The 18,497-nt window shown below is 33.7% G+C and overlaps 1 pseudogene; it reads right to left on the reverse strand.

The window, feature by feature from the left end:
* Positions 1–5,038: 5,038 nt before the first annotated feature.
* LOC115243924 lies at positions 5,039–18,132 on the reverse strand (annotated as a pseudogene).
* Positions 18,133–18,497: the final 365 nt, after the last annotated feature.

Here is an 18,497-nt window from a genome sequence, read left to right on the forward strand (position 1 = left end):
TTCCCATCAACATCACCGAAAAAGAAAGTCCAATCCGCACAGACCGGTTTTCCATCGCTCTGTCATATACGATATAATAATAATCTTTTTTTTATATATATAAATGAAGGATAATTTTTTGTTTGATCACACGTACTGATCTGTCATCTGTTATTGCTGACAGATAAAGTAAATAAATAAATCAAATAAAACTTACAAAAGGCTCTAATAAATATAATAAATATAAGGAAAACCAGGCAATATGAGCCAGTACGGTGTGAAAAGCGCAATAAAATGTCTAATAATAATAATAATTAACGCACGCGAACGTTTCGGTCGAAATAAGTTAATTTCCACAAAATTTCTCTGCGCGATCAAAACAAAAATAAACTTCATTTCTTAAATGTGTGAAAATATTAAGTTTATATTTCTATTTAAATATAATAATTAATCAATCATTTAAATTCTTATATATATATATTTAAGAAAAAATTAAATATTTTACGTACAACATTTATAGTTTGTTATACTTAGGAGCGATTAACATTCGAACTTTCGAGATGATCAGGTGAAACGGAATTATAGATAATATATTCGAACTGAAACCTTTTTTTACTGTTTTTGGAAACTCTCTCGAGATAAACTACAAGAATATGCAATAAAAAAAGGGGATTCCATTTAAGAAATTAAAGGTGTCCTTGCCTTGACCTTAACGATGCCATCCAAGGTCAAACTAATGACACCATCTTATGTTCCCCTCAAAACCATACAATTTTTGTTCAAAACGCGTTTCTCTAAAATGCTTAGTTTTTGAAAGAAAGGGGTGTACTGGTGATCTAGGACACCCTGTATATGTATATATATAAATTTAATTATATTATTCCATTATAAAGTCATTAAAAAAATGTTTTCGATACAGTTTACTTCTGATCTTTAAGATATGACGTCTTAATAAAAAATTTAAAATTTAACAAAAGGTAATTAAATTAATAAAACGAGCTTTAAGTATATAGATTTCAAATGTAAACTTTGGATAAAAATATGCAATGAAAATTGTTATAACTTCAAAATTCAAATGAATGAATGAATTATTATTGAATTTATTAATTTTGAAATATGCTGCTCTCTCTCTTATAAAAGAAGTAAATTGCCAACTTTACAAAGAGGGTTTCACAAAGCGACCTTTTAGAGGGGAATCAAGATATGAAAGAAATTTCAAGACAGATACAAAATTGTGCAAACGTTGCAGAGGCATGGGTGTGCGAGAGCAAAACCGTGCGGGCCTAAAAATATATCGCGAAGATATGCGCATCATATATACAAGAGGGTTTGTCTTATGTTTAAAAGTAAATCTGGCGGTAAGCCAGGGATATGCCGAGAAAATGTTCCCCACAGAAAGGAAGATCCGCGATTGGGAGAATGCGATGAGTCTTATGTTAGTCGTCGCACATGTCGCGTTGCTTCGTCGACCGCGTCCGACTAGCGTGAAACATCCACCGTATTCAATGAGCTAGAAAATAAAAAGAGCCAAAAGAGAAAAGGTATTTTGAGCCGGTATACCTAGATATATCTCTGGATATATCTCGTTTCGGATTATACGCCACGCTATATCTCGGTCTCGGTCTCGGTCTCGATCTTGGCTGGAGATTGTACTCTGGGTTAATTGGGATTGCGGACTGGAATATTAATTCTAAATTAATATCCCGCTTAAGATTACAGTGACTACTAACATTCGTTCTGGACACTGTGTATGAGAAATATATTGCACATGCATAATCCTTTTTTTTCAAGGATAAATTTGATAAAGTAAAATTAGTTGTTTATTACACAAGATAAAACGGAAAACCATGCTTACGATTAGATCAGAATTATTAGTTTCTAATTTAGGGCAAATGTAATGTGTGATTGTGAAGAAGGGGGAGTGAGTTTAATATGGCTGCATGAGTTGGACACGATCGTAATTCGTCTACTTTGCGAAGAAGAAGTCCAAGTACATTTATTTATCTCATAAAAATGTCGTTGTTTTTGTCGTATGCGAAATTTATTGGACCATCAGCTACAAATTACGCATAAAAATTTAGTTTTACCGCAAATATGACAAATATATGTCGCAGAAATTCCAAGAATGAACAAGCAACAATAAATAGCAGAAATGACAGTGCGTGATATTAACGAACCTTGAAAGTAGTATTGGCAGGATGATATACATCACCGGAGCCGGAGAGTCCTCCTCGTAATAAACGCGATAAAAGATTATAGCGACCTAACGTTGACCACGCATCTTTCGTCGCTTGTACGGGATATCTAACAAGCAAAAAATTATTCTGTTTTTATTCTTTTGCCTATCCCACAACTTACTTTGTTATATTAAATTTAATTATATTAAAATTAATCCTGAGTAGAGATGAAATGGAAAAAAATTGAATTTACATTTATACAAAATTTCACTCTTTTCAGGGAAATTAATTCCTAGAAATATAATATTCGGTCTTTTTTAAATCTTAAATTTTTTTCACGAGAAAGCGAATTTTTTAGAAACGAAATAAATTTTGGATATGATAAATAGTTACGCTTGTAAATATTATTATAAATATCCTGTACACGACTCAATCTCTTTTTGCCATTAAGTATAAAACACATTACGTAGAGATCAAAACGTTTAGATTGACACTTGCACGCAACAAAACTTACCCTTTCGCGAATTTATAGGTTTTCGGTGGTTGGCCGTCCTCGATGATGGTTTTTACATAATAATACGTATAATTCGACATTGTCATGCGTGAGTGGTAATAATCTTGATCAAGAATAATCGGAGACGCGACGTTTTATGATGACGGAATATATGCAAATACAAGAAATTAAACGCGAATTGTGTCAAACGACCACTGCAAATCGACTTGTCTAACTGTGCAGCCTCTTTCCTTTGCTGTGTATTCGCGTATGCATACTTGTCGACACTGCGCTTATCTACACTTCGTATTTGCGTGTGGAGGAGAATATATATATATATAGCCGTCGCCGGGACCATTATTGAGAAAACTCCAACACTTTCCAAATGTAACAATGTCATTGCACGCGATGCTAGAGATATACATGATAAAGCTTTCTTGAAAATGCGCCAGTAACCATACAATAAATGATAAAAAACATAGAAAATAATAAGATATAGCTAATAATAATATCAACAATATAATTTGTATTTCGTATTGTACATATATGGGGCATTATTTATGAAGTGATCCACCCAAATCTTCAAGGATTATGCTAAAATTTGAACAAATTGTAGTCCTATCAAAAGTTAAGTCGTTGCCCAAATCTTTTGGCCCGCGACCAACGGGCTCTCTATTAACAGGAGCTTGAATTTTTATCATTTGGGCCGTCGCGTCCAACTTCAAATGCCGATAAGTTCCAGTAGACTACTCCGATTTTAAAAAACAAGTAGTGGTTTTGAAAGGTCTTTTTATCTTATAAAACCAGTTTTTTAAAAAAGTCAAAATTTATTTAAGATTTTCAAAGAACAAAATAAAAATCATTTTTTCTCAAATTTGGACATCTTCGATTTTTTTTTTAAATCCTGAAAAAAAGTAGAAATCTTCCCGAGCCCATGCTATGCAATATTTTAGTTAAACAAAAATATCAGAGTAAAAGAAAGAAAGAGAAAAAAATGAAGAACGTGAGATGTATCTCTTCTGTATCACACAACATATATGTTGTTAACTGAAATATTGCGTATAAATTATATTTTTGTAAACAAGATATATAACTAAACGATGACAATGACCGCATGCGATGCTAGAGATATACATGATAAAGCTTTCGTAAAAATGCGCCAGTAACCATACAATAAATGATAAAAAACATAGAAAATAATAAGATATAGCTAATAATAATATCAACAATATAATTTGTATTTCGTATTGTACATATATGGGGCATTATTTATGAAGTGATCCACCCAAATCTTCAAGGATTATGTTAAAATTTGAACAAATTGTAGTCCTATCAAAAGTTAAGTCGTTGCCCAAATCTTTTGGCCCGCGACCAACGGGCTCTCTATTAACAGGAGCTTGAATTTTTATCATTTGGGCCGTCGCGTCCAACTTCAAATGCCGATAAGTTCCAGTAGACTACTCCGATTTTAAAAAACAAGTAGTGGTTTTGAAAGGTCTTTTTATCTTATAAAACCAGTTTTTTAAAAAAGTCAAAATTTATTTAAGATTTTCAAAGAACAAAATAAAAATCATTTTTTCTCAAATTTGGACATCTTCGATTTTTTTTTTAAATCCTGAAAAAAAGTAGAAATCTTCCCGAGCCCATGCTATGCAATATTTTAGTTAAACAAAAATATCAGAGTAAAAGAAAGAAAGAGAAAAAAATGAAGAACGTGAGATGTATCTCTTCTGTATCACACAACATATATGTTGTTAACTGAAATATTGCGTATAAATTATATTTTTGTAAACAAGATATATAACTAAACGATGACAATGACTCAAAATCACAATGTAAATTCCCCGGGCATTATATTTTGGTATAAATTCATTTTTTATTTATTTATTTATTTATTTATTTATATAGAAACTTAGTTTGTGTGTGTCGTAGAATGATCGAGAAACTATATCTAGAAAACTGGTTAGAGCTATAAAATTTGTATTTTAGATTCTTCAGATTGCATCGATCAGAGACAACGTCGATAAAATTATATTTCCTTCTCTATTTGTATTTAGCAGTATTTTATATATTTAATATATGAGAGAGGTCACCACGCCTGGCCACAAGCAATAGGACTGAACAGATCATCTGTCTGTGCAACAGCGCCCGAGCTGCATCGTGAGTGACACGCTTCGTCCTAAAACGGATTATATCTTGAAAATTAAAAGTCTGCCCATGTTGATCCTGGGCTCGTTTTAAAGGGGAAGATTTCTACTTTTTTAAGATTTTGTCAAAGAAAATCGAAGATGTTTAAATTTGAGAAAAAATGAATTTTATTTTGTTTTTCAAAAATCTTAAATAAATTTTGACTTTTTTAAAAAACTGATGTTATAAGATTAAATCACTCCGATTAATTCGTCTTCAAACATCTTCCTAATGAATAACTTTCCAATAAATTTATACATAAAAATTCCCGTCTGACCTTATCATCACGGTATTAAAATTTTATTTGCTGGCGATGAGTTAACTCATCTTAAGTGGCTTGAATACGTTATTTTATACGTATTTGATATCTCTTTTGTTCCTCTTGTCTGTACATGCATACGTCTGATCTAATTACATTCCTTTAACAATCTCCCCTGCCGACTTACAATAACGTCTTACTTATGTAAACTAGCTTCAGTTGATGAAGCGTCAACTCCTCGTGGTTTCTATTCACAAGAGGGTCTCCTCGGAATAGAAACGACGCGAATATTCATTGTCGCAAGCCCATGTAGGCGAGGAGAGTTCTACGAGCTGCGTGTCCATCGTAACCGCAGTCGTTGTGGCCGATCTTTGCAGTTGATTTTTCAACCGATGAGCGGCCGCGATCGCGGCCTTCGAGCAGCCTCGTCAACCCCCCTCGGATAAATCTCAGCAGGAGCACTCCTCTTCCCTCGGTAGTTCGTGACCCAGGGAATCCTTCATTGCAAAAGCGAGGATGATGTAAAATAGATAAGAGAGAAAATTAATGAAAAATTATATCGAAAATGTAATGCGAAAATCTATAGCCGCGATAAATATTTTGTTTAGATTGAATTTACACTACATTACGTGACTGAATTTACATTATGGAGTGTAATAATATAAAAACTAAAAATTTTCTTCTACGTATTCCGTAGAATACGTAGAAAAAAAAATCCTTCTAAAAAATGTTTATATAATCTTTGAAAAATGTATTAGTAAATTGCAATCAAGGAGTTTACATTTGCTGAAAATGCGAGTGCCAAAAATATCTACAGGATGATTCAAAAGATTATTGACAAACTTTGGGAGCGTCTAAAGGAATTGGAATGTAGCAACTGTTGAATAGGATCCCATATTCTTCGAAGTAATCTTAAGTCGGTACAAGCCTTTGAATATAAGGAACTACATTGTGGACAATATACCAATGAGAGAAATAATCTTAATTTTTACAAAATATTTAATAATAAAGCAAAAGTTACATGAGTACAATAATACTGTACAATATTACAAAAAAGGTGTTCGAAATGGTGATCATCACATTCAATACAAGCATTGTATCGTCGAATGAAACTTTGTGCACTCTCTCAAATCCTCTAGGCATCTCTCGAATCACGTCAGATGCTGCAAGTATTCTGGCTACAAGTGTTTCTGGGTCGACCAGATGAGGCTGGTATCCTGTAAACGAGGCTTTTGATATGTCCCCCCAAAAAATAATCAAGAGGCGTCAAGTTAGGCTTGTACCGACTCAAGATTACTTCGGAGAATATGGATTTCTATTCAAAAGTTGCTATATTCCGATCCTCTATACGCTCCTGAAGTTTATCACTAATTTTTTGAATCATCCTGTAGAATACTATATTATGTTAATTACACGTCTTTCACTATTTACTATTAGATGTTTCCAAAGAAACATTTCCCTTTGGATTATATTTGTGTGTATATGTTTTGTGCGTGCTGGGTTTTAAAAGCATTTCTTGAGATCAGGGACCATGATCAGATGGAAACTTTGCAGGACGTCGAATATAGGTTGGAGGTCAAATTACCTTCCTTAACTCCATACTGCCCGGTGTGCTCGAACGTTGCGTTCGCGTTGTAATTTTCTCATAAGGGATCGTGCCTCTGCAAAGGGCACTTGGATCCAAACTCAATGTCGCCTTTAGGGTATTCTTTTTCACTATACCGTTGACATTGTTGACGGTAAGGCCAGTGGTACGACTCGGTGAGCAAGTGCGTGTATTGGGCGAAGAGTTGGTGGTTGTCGTGTCGAGCGGGGTGTCCGAGGATTGCACTATCAAAGAGTCGGAATTGGTATCTGTGGTCGTTGTACTCTCATTGCCATTTCTGCGATCCGTTATCGCGCTATCGATATTGGCAGTCAAATGACTTTCTTCCTCTGGACGGTTATTACCGTTATCTGCGTTATCGCGGTCTTCGATGTTATTGGTTCGATGTATTATCTTGTTATCTCGCTGATTCGTACGGGCGATCTTGTCCTGCGGATCGTTTGTTTTATAATATTAGCATAATGATATAGCAGACATGAGCAAATATACATGTCGGCAATATATTCGAGACAATTAATATGTCCATAAATGCATGCGACAATTCAATGATAGCTATATTATAATGATAATATAGATTGTTACATGAGAAAGAGCCTAGTCATAGTGTTAATGCAAATAACAGTTTTGTTTGTAATAAAAGAAAATGACAAATTTTAGACAAATTGACAGAAAGAAAAAGACTTTTCCGATATAATCTTTAAAAAAGAAAGAAAAGATAAAGCAAGTATAACAATAAATTTCAATAATTTTTAAACGTAATAAGACATTTGTTACCTCTTTTATTATATAGGGTGTTCCCGGGTTAAATAGCCAAACTTGAAATATGAATTTAGGACCTTAAAACAAGAAAAAATTTTCCTCTGGAAGTATGCTCGCAAACGCTTCGTTCAAGAGATATTGACTTCTGAAGTTATGAACTATAGGAACGCAAAAAAGAAACATAAAAAGAAACATTTCGAAATTAATTTGTTCCTATAGTTCATAGCTTTAGAAGTCAATATCTCTTGAACGAAGCGTTTGCCAGCATACTTCCAGAGGAAAATTTTTTCTTGTTTTAAGGTCCTAAATTCATATTTCAAGTTTGACCATTTAACCCGGGAACACCCTGCGTATACAGAGTGGAGAAAAAGTCTCAGACTCCTCCAATATCTCGGAAGAAGTGAGATATAGAAAAAAATGTTAAATACAAAAGTAGTAAGGTTCAAAGTGGAACACTTGATGGTGATCTTGACCTTGACCTTAGGGTCAAATTTAGGGGTCATTTCAAGGTCAACTTCGAATTTTTAAATGGGAACTCCTATATTTCGATGCATATTTTTGTAGCTTATCTCGAGAGCTTTTCAAAACACTATAACAAAGTATTTTTCATTAAGTATTTTTCGAGTTATTTTATATCTTAATCTGACATATCTTGATATAAAAAATAAAATATCTCGTAAAATATTTAGTTTTCGATAATCTTACCGTAATACTTTTATGTACAAAATAATGAGACAAATCAATTAGTATAAAGAAAAAAAAATTGTTAAAAAAATACATTGTAAATAAGTACATCCTTTTTCTTAAAAACCATTATTTTCTTTATACCAATTGATTCGTCTCATTACTCTATACATAAAAATATTACGGTAAGATTATCGAAAACTAAATATTTTACGAGATATTTTATTTTTTATATCAAAATATGTCAGATTAAAATATAAAATAACCCAGAAAATACTTAATGAAAAATACTTTATTATAGTGTTTTGAAAAGCTCTCAAGATAAGCTACAAGAATATGCAATAAAAAATAGAGGTTTCCGTTAAAAAACGTCAAGATGATCTTTACGTGATTTTCACAACGCTATTCAAGGTCATAATAATATTGCTGTGTAATGCATCACATAAAATCCTACAACTTTTATATGGAACATTTTGTTTTAAAATGCGTATTTTTCGAAATATTAAAAGATTCTGATACTTCTTGTATACCCGTATAATTCAGAAACTGGACATGGAAAGTTTCTGTAACTTGACATTTTTGATCAGGGACACAAGAACTATAATATATCACAAATTCAAGCAAATTGACCGAAAACGTTTTTTTCATATGAATCGTGCGTCGTCCTTTGACCCCTAGGTCAAGGTCAAGGTCACCATCAAGTGCCCCACTTTGAACCCTACTACTTTTAATATATATATATATCTTTCTATACTGCGTTCACGGAAAGAACGACCTCGCTTTTCGTCCGGTTCGGTCAGATCCCCCCCGACCGACCGCCTATTTTGCCCCCTCCACGCTGCCACAATTGGTCTTGCAGCTTCCAGATCCGGCTAGCCAATAGAGGGGACTCTATTTATTTATAATAGTATTAAATCTTATTAATAACCCTGGTCGACAAAATAAGAACTTTTTTTTTGCCTTAAGTTCTACCAAGTTATTTTTGGTAGATTTTTTAGCGCTGATTACAAATCTGGCTGTAAAAATATCACGTCAAGTTTTTGAGAAAATCTCAGTCAAAGTTGCTAAAATAGGCGTTTTTGATACTTTGGCGTGAGTTATATCTTCCAAAGGAGACGTGCTACAGACGGCAGCGACAGCTCAAAATAAAGCTCAAGACTTATACTTTATGATAAAAATGTCAGAAGTCCCAGGCAGGGAAGGTTTTCCTGAAAAAAAGTGGTCGAAACATAAGAAACATCTATGCAGTGTCCCCCAGTCATACGTCTCCGATTGTCCGTTACTAAAATATTTTAAAATCATTCTAATTATGAAAGTCGGTATGTATACATATGCCTGATCACTCATCATGAATTACGTGTTAAAATTTTAAAATTATAAATGGAAGATCCAAAATGGCGGATCAAATTTTTGAAAAATTATTCAAATCATGACTATGTGTAGATTTTTGTGGTCGCTATCAGTTAAGAAAAAAATTAGAGTAGTTTTTTGTTACTTTTGTCACTAAAAAAAAATTTAGTAACGTACAATTGAAGACGTACGACTGGAAAACATTGCAATAGATATTTCTTATGTTTCGACCATTTTTTTTCAGGAGAATCTTTCCTGCCTGGGACTTCTGGCGTTTTTATCATAAAGTATGAGTCTTGAGCTTTATTTTGTTGAACTGTCGCTGTCGTCTGTAGCACGTCCCCATCGGAAGATACAATTCACGCAAAAGTATAAAAAACTCCTATTTTAGCAACTTTGACTGAAGTTTTCTCAAAAACTTGACGTAATATGCCATTTTTACAGCCAGATTCGTAATCAGCGCTAAAAAATATCAAAAATGACTTGATAAAACTTAAGGCAAATTTGGTGTTGAACAGTGTAATTTTTAGATTGCAAAAAGAGAAAATAAATATCATAGATATATCGCGATTTAATTAAAAAGAGTAATAAAAATCGATTAACAGAAAACAACTCAAGCTTTCAATATTATGACATTTCTTTCGAAGCGAGGTCGTTCTTTCCGTGAACGCAGTACAAAAAAGGCGTGAAACCTCGAACTCGAATATATCGAAGCGTTGAAGCCTTTTTTCCGTTATGCTGATTGGCTGTCTCATTTGTGCGCTGCGACTTGCTTCACTCGTGTTATTTGCGACTGTCAAATCATGCGAATTTTGACAGTTTGACAGTTTGTGAAAGAAAAAGTTAAAATTATGGAAAGAAAAGTTAAAAAGATTGGAAAATGTTCGTAAAAAAAAGCGCGCGCGTGGCGCGCGCCTGTGTTGTTCTAGTACCAATAAAACTCGTATTAAAACATTGATACTAAAACTAGCGTAATTTTGTATTTGTCAGACATATTCTCTCTTTACACTTGAACTTGTAATAGATATTACTATTATTCATTTAAATACAAGAAATAACTGCTTATAATGAATAAAACTTATATTAAATGATAATTTAAAAAATATCTAATGAGAATAATTAAATACAATTAAAGCAACTATAAATTTTTCAAATATGCACCTTGCAATTTCCCACCATCTCGTCATCACGATCGTCATCATGATTGTTGTCACTGTAAGTTTGCTCGAAAGTATCCGTGCTAGAGTCGTACGCATTGTATGTTCCTTGCCGATATTCTGCCGGTCTTGCAAAAATTCCGTGTGATTTGCAATTTTTATTCAATTTTTCATTCTCGGAATTATAAGCGGTGCCACGTACGGCTTGACGTATCCATCCAGCTGTTAGACAAGTTTAAAGCTTTTTTTTTTACATGTGTGTGTGTCAGGTAAAACAAGATATATTTTACAATTATACCTACATCAGACTGTACATTAATGCATTCTGCCTCCGGATCCGGTCTCATGATTGTTATTTCACGATCGCAGATCGGCAATATGTCAAAATTAGGCGTGGGATGATTTATGACATCTGGATCCTTTGTAAAATGAAAGATCACGTTTTATGCAGTTTATGCAGATTAAATAATAAGACTAGGTTTATTTAAAAGAAAAAAAATAGATTTTTAATTGCATTCTCACCTGCAAACAATAACCGATTCTTTCGGCGATAGTGGAAAAACTTGGCCTGTCATCGGGCTGTGGATGCCAGCATCGCGTCATAATCCCGTATATAGGATCTGGGCATCCTGCAGGTTTTTCTAGACGGCCACCGGACGTCACCATTGACATAACTTCGCGATTTGCACATCCGGTGTAGGGCATATATCCAAACGACATAATCTCCCATAGGAGCACACCAAAAGCCCTAGATAGAAATCAATTATATATTGTGTGCTTTACTTTCTATTAAATGCACAATTAATATGCGCGCAAGTATGTATATATGTATATATACATATGTAGAAGTTTTATTGATATTTCACAAGTTGGTCTTTAAATTAATAAGTCATTTATTTAATGAATTTTAACATATTTATAAAGAAGATTTTTCTTTATATGAAATACTTGATTGGATTTTCATAAACTTAACAGGTTCCAATATTTTTAAGTCAGTTTGAGTTACTTTATCAGCTTGCTTTGATGTCCGAGTCCTGAAGAGCGTATGGAGTACTCTCGGAATTGGAGGAGGAGATTGTTCTGGGGTTTTAATTGGAGAAAGTATTCCTGTTTTCCGGATAAAGTCGGATTCCCAAGGGATAAATCTCCACTGGATCGTTCGCTGAACTGATATTATTCAAGGATCTTTGTTCTTTAAAGATCTCGGCTTTTTTGGAGATTTCATCTAGAGGATCTGGAAGGTTTCGAGATTCTTGAAATTCTGGAAGATCTCGAGGATCTGGAATATCTCGAGGACCTGGAAGATCTCGTGGATGCTGGAAAGTCTCAAGGATTTGGAAAATCTGGAAAATCTCGAGGATCTGGAAGATCTCGTAGACGCTGGAAGGGCTCAAAGATCTGAAAGATCTCGAAGAACTGGAATGGCTCAAGGATGCTAGAAGGTCTCGAGGATCTGGGAAATCTCGTGGATGCTGGAAGATCTCAAGGATCTGAAAGGTCTCGAGGATCAGGATGGTCTTGAAGGTCTCGGAGGAGTGATATTTCTATCTCAAAAAAGCAAGCGATTCGTATCGAACTGTTGCTGGTTATGTATTGGACTTTATCCCAACTGAGAATCCCTCTTATGATGTCAAATCAACTTCTTTACATAGCGTTAATGACTGGATTCTTCTATCGCGAAAATGTTTCTGTCATTATACACTTCCTAACGGTGCTCGCGGAAATATGAATCGCGGCATGCTGAGTCCGACGCTCGACACTCGACGCTTGGCCATGGCCCGCTGCGTCTAACGCTCGATCGCGTCAATCGCGTCGACTGCGGTCTAAGATTTGAAGATGACGGCGAGAGTTAGGGCCGTGGCACATAAAAAAACTTAAACAGTAAGACTTAAGACGTAAGCAAATTGACCAATCACGGTCGAACAGTAAGGCAGCTATATTGAAACGTAAGCTATGCTGAAAATTCCGTATGGTTGAAATTCTTAAGTCTTAAGTCTTATTGTTTAAGTTTTTCTATGTGCTACGGCCCTTAGAGACGCCATAACATATACAGGGTGGCTCACGTAAAGTGTTACAAGCTAATGACTCTAAAAATATTTGTCTAATGAAAAAATTGTTCATGAGAAAGTTTCATGTTTTCGAGGGGCCTTTCTAACTACGTAAACATAAAATTGCCCCCGCTCCCCCTCTAAAAGGGGCGGGAGATAACTTTAAAATTTTAAATAGAACCCCCCATTTTTTATTACACATTCTTGTAGCTTATCTCGAGAGCTTTTCAAAACACTATAATAAAGTATTTTTTCATTAAGTAATATATATATATTTATATATATATATTTATATATTGTATATGTAGTCTTTCCTATATTTCAAATAACTTATATAAATCGATGAGAATTTCTCTTGTGCCGTAAAACTTTAATTCTCGCGAGAAATATGAATAATATGGCACGATTACGATAACTTTGGCCCCCTATTTGAAAGGTCGTTTTTGAAGACATTTTTGACGAGGAACACGGGAAAAATAGTAAAAAAAATTTCCGACCAATAGTTTTCGAGATATATCACTTTAAAGTATTGGACATGATAATAAAACGTTACAAAACGGACCCAATGACCTTGACCTCGCTTCGCATTGTAAAGTATATGCGTGGACGCAGTGGGTTCCGCCCCCTCTACGGGGGGGCTTCACTTCCGAAAAATATAACCTAACCCAAACCTATTTCTGATTTAAAACTAAAATTTGGTTTGGGTTACGTTATATAACCCAAACCAAATTTTCGTTTCGAATTAAACTTTAACTTTAAATATCTCAAAAATTATAAGAGACAGCTGATTAAGTTATAAGGAAAAGTTACTCAAGATCATGATCTTGATAACATATGTCAAGGTCAACATCGTTGGGTCCGTTTTTATAAAGTTTTATTATCATGTCCAATACTTTAAAGTGATATATCTCGAAAACTATTGGTCGGAAATTTTTTTTACTATTTTTCCCGTTTTCCTCGTCAAAAATGTCTTCTGAAACGACCTTTCAAATAGGGGGCCAAAGTTATCGTAATCACCCCAATAATATAAATAACAGAAAAGGAAAGCACTTTTTTAGATCGAAAATTGTTTGGAATTGAACAAAAAATAAAATTGTAACGAAACACAATCTCACCAGACATCGGTTTTCGTAGTGAATATACCATCCAAAAAGCTCTCAGGCGGCATCCACTTTATGGGTAGCATCGCTTTGCCACCTTTCCTATAATAATCACTTCGATAAATGTCTCTGGCCATACCAAAGTCCGCAATCTTAACGGTACGCCCCGGTGCTTTGGTAGTCAATAAACAATTCCTAGCGGCAATATCTCGGTGTATAAAACGCGCCTCTTCCATATATTTACAACCGTTCGCGACATCATAGCCACACATGATAAGATCCAGCATCGTCAACGAAGTAGGTCGATCCTGCAAATCAAGAATATATATATATATATATATATATATATATACACACGTGTATCTATCCCAAAAATTCACTCTCAATTAAAATATACTCTATCTGAAAGTATTTTAAGTACTGTTTGAGTTTTATATATATTTTAGAATAAAGAGAAATTTGCTAATATAATAAATATAATGCGCAATATGTTTTAATATAATTAATTTCAATTTATATAATAACAATATAAGTGAACAACCAATAATATCATTAATAAAAAATAGTACTACTGTTAACAATATATAATTAAATGATTTAATAATTTCTAATCATGATCAGGAATCTATACTGCGTGTGAACGCAGTATAGATAAAAAAATACAAAAATATCTATGTAAGAAATTACATCTACAATTATATTTTTCTTTATCTTAATTTGCATACTCACTACTTATTTGGTATTGTTTCTCTCTCTTTCTCTCTCTCTCTTTCTCTTTCAAGTTAATAATGTTATTAATACTTACTGGTCGAGGTCTTTCTTCGCGTAGGAAATTCTTGAGATCTCCTCCGGCTAATAACTCGAGAACAATGTATCTTGGATGTTTATCAAAAGAAACACCGATAAAGTGTACTATATTGGGATGATTAAATTTGCTCATTATCAATGCCTCCATCATGAAATCAGCTTCTGCTTGCGTTGTGGATAAAGATGGCAGCGTCTTTACAGCAACAGGATGTTCCTCGCCGCGTCTATATTTGTATACGCCTTGGAAAACTTCGCCAAAAGCGCCTTGACCAAGAGGTCTGCATTAACGGACGAAAAGCGAGGTCGTTCTCTCCGTGAACGCAGTATAGATAAAAAAATACAAAAATATCTATGTGAGAAATTACATCTACAATTATATTTTTCTTTATCTTAATTTGCATACTCACTACTTATTTGGTATTGTTTCTCTCTCTTTCTCTCTCTCTCTTTCTCTTTCAAGTTAATAATGTTATTAATACTTACTGGTCGAGGTCTTTCTTCGCGTAGGAAATTCTTGAGATCTCCTCCGGCTAATAACTCGAGAACAATGTATCTTGGATGTTTATCAAAAGAAACACCGATAAAGTGTACTATATTGGGATGATTAAATTTGCTCATTATCAATGCCTCCATCATGAAATCAGCTTCTGCTTGCGTTGTGGATAAAGATGGCAGCGTCTTTACAGCAACAGGATGTTCCTCGCCGCGTCTATATTTGTATACGCCTTGGAAAACTTCGCCAAAAGCGCCTTGACCAAGAGGTCTGCATTAAAAAATGTAACCGTTTTTATTTTATTCCATAATTAAAATAAATAGTTTTTATCTCATTTCTTATTTAAATTTGGACGAAAAATATTCTGAGAAAACTTAATTTTGAGGACAAACATTGTGAGAGAACCAAATTTAACTTATAAAATTACTAAAGTTGGTATATACATATATCTGATTGATGCCAATTAATCTTGGCTAAAACATGTTCATACTAACTTTACTAAAGTAATGTTATCGCGGGGTATTTGCGGTAAATCTTTAAAGCTATATAGATTGCCAGCGAATTCATAGTTGGGGTTGAATTCGGTCATCATTGTATCCGATACCGCACGTAGTGCAGTTAACTCTGTGCCATTACCAAACATCACTTGACGGCGATGCAAAAGCTCTTGTTGGTTTTTGTACCGTTTATCTATCAAAAAATGCAGCAATATAAATAAGCATATCATAAGGAACAAATTTATATAAATAAAAAATGGCGAAAATGTATTTATATAATAATTAAATAAAGAGAGAAACTTATTTTATATAAAAATAAAATGTTGTTTTATTATATATAAAGATAAAATGTTGTTTAGAAAATTATTTTAGTCTATCCATTTTTCCAGTATCGATATAGTAAATATGATTAATGAAATGTAAAGTGAAACGATTTGTGGAAATTCTGTCGTGGCTTACAGAGAATGTTTATTATGGCATTTTTTAAATAAGTCTTTAATGTCCTTAAAAACTCTTTGTTTCTGTTTCAATGGAAATTTGTTGTTCTTTGAACAAGCACAAGGTATTTGTTCATCTATTTCGATTTGATTTCGAAATGTTTTCGAAATTTAATACTGCCGTTGAAAAGAAGATTTTTCAAAGCCATTAAAAACTGTAAAAAAACACGAAAAGTATTCTGCAAGCATTCATCTATCAAAATATAATGTTTTAAGGCATAAATCTTGTCAATCATTGACTGTGTTATTCACTGTATCGATGCCAGAGATGTTTTTTTTTAAATGATAATATATTTAAATGGCGCGTATATAATCATTATAGTTCAAAATTCTTAAAATATAAAATTAATCTCATCATATTTAATTTCTCGAGTTATATATGTGTGTGTATGTGTGTTGCTATATTCTAAATATATAATATAAAATGTGTATGTGTATATTTATATATTTATACATTCATAAAAGATGTATTTTAGACATACTTACAGGATATTAGGCAAATTCCGATAATGGCGAATAGGCCAATGATTACGACTATAAGTGGGATCATGTACGTTTTTTGTGCATCTTTGGAATCGTCGGCCACTAAAATTCAAAACAATTTTTCATTTTGTTTTCATTTTTTTATGAAGTAATGAACATAATGAGTCTCTTATATGATTGTTGTTATACTTACTAATACAGGATTTGGAATCATTACTGAGCAACCAACCCTGGGGACAGAGACACTTGGTCTCATTCATATACCGATCGAGTGCAACGCAACGATAATCACAACCGCAACCACTGACCGCGGGTATGATAAGAATCTCGCCCGAGCCATAATGAGCTGCAGCTTTAAAATAAATGTTAGTGAGCTTACGACTTGCGTACGAGTAACCACCCTCGCCATTCCCAGGATCCTTGTGTCCGGTATTACCGCCTTAAAAATGCAAAGTTATATTTTTAGCAATTAATTTTGAGAATTATTATAATTACAACATAAATCAGCAACGTTTACTTTAATTGATAATTTAATTTTTCAATTCCAATATCAGTCTATTCTAATTTTAATCTGGATAAAAAAATCAGGATAAATTAAATATTAATTATCTTAATTTTAAAAATTTAGTATTAATATTAAATATAATTTTAATATTTTTAAGATTCTTTGTCCAGGGAATTTAATTCTTATTTACCAACATAACCACCGCCGCCGCCCCCTGTTTTGCAACCTCCCCCACCTCCACCGAAACCTCCATTACCGTAACCTTGATCTCCGGATTCGCAACCAAATCCTCCCAAACCTCCACGAATCAATGGCATTCCCGCGGAATTTTGTTGATTGGAATCGTTAGTCCACAAACAGTCCCAACTCCCACCAGATCCGCCTAGAAGCCGTGATATTCTACTCAAGTTTGTATTTTTTACTCAAAATTTTAATCTTTAAAAAAAAATTCTGAAATTTTATGCATTTTTAAAATGGCTATTTACCTAAGTCCTTTGAAGTTACGGATGGAGGAGATGGAAGTCTACCTGCGGGAACAGAACCACGTCCGTGCTGTAATCCGTCCTCCGTGAAAGGATTCAGCCCCAAACCACCACCACCACCCGCGATTAAGATAGGTTCCAGTTCGCCGTTGGCTCTTAGCTACAATCATTTAAAGAATTAACTTGCATGATAGTGCATGAAAAAATGTAATATCTCTCTCTTTCTCTCCCTCTCTCTCCCTCCCCCTCCCTCCCCCTCTCCCCTTCACCTTCTCCCTCTCTCTTCCCCCTCTCTCTCTCTTATTTATAGGTGTTATGATGCATATTAAAAAAATACACGTCAGGGATATTATTTACCACGAAGATAACTGTCGCACCACCGCCACCACCACCACCATTCTTAAACTCGACTTTTTTCACTTCTCGCACTTTCGACGCGATGCTATATGACACCGATGCCTCGTGCGATTGACCCGGTAATTGACAATTGACTGTCTTCATGCCGAGATTCTGGATAACAATGTAACAAAAATATAAATACAAGGCGTGCTCTCTAATTGATGGTACAACTGAGAGGAGAAGATATGTAAGTTACATTAACATGAATTATTTAACGCTATCGTATATTAAGAATAAGTTTGATACACTCTATTTTCAAATATAATAAAACATATTTATAGTTAAATAAGTTAATTATAAAATATAATTTCTATAATAAGACACTTTATTTTGTATAATAGATTATTATATTTTTATTTTTATACTGTCTCTGATAGACAAAGAAAGAATATTTCTAGACGAATTCACCAATCACAGATATACATATAAAAATGAGACAATTATTCTTAAAACATCCATAGAGAAGAAAAACGTTACTAATTTTCCAAATGTAATTTTTTTATGAAAATAAAATTTTATATACAAATAAATTTTT

This window comes from Formica exsecta, unplaced genomic scaffold, assembly GCF_003651465.1.
Source record: "Formica exsecta isolate Colony F162 unplaced genomic scaffold, ASM365146v1 scaffold76, whole genome shotgun sequence".
Lineage (NCBI taxonomy): Eukaryota > Metazoa > Arthropoda > Insecta > Hymenoptera > Formicidae > Formica > Formica exsecta.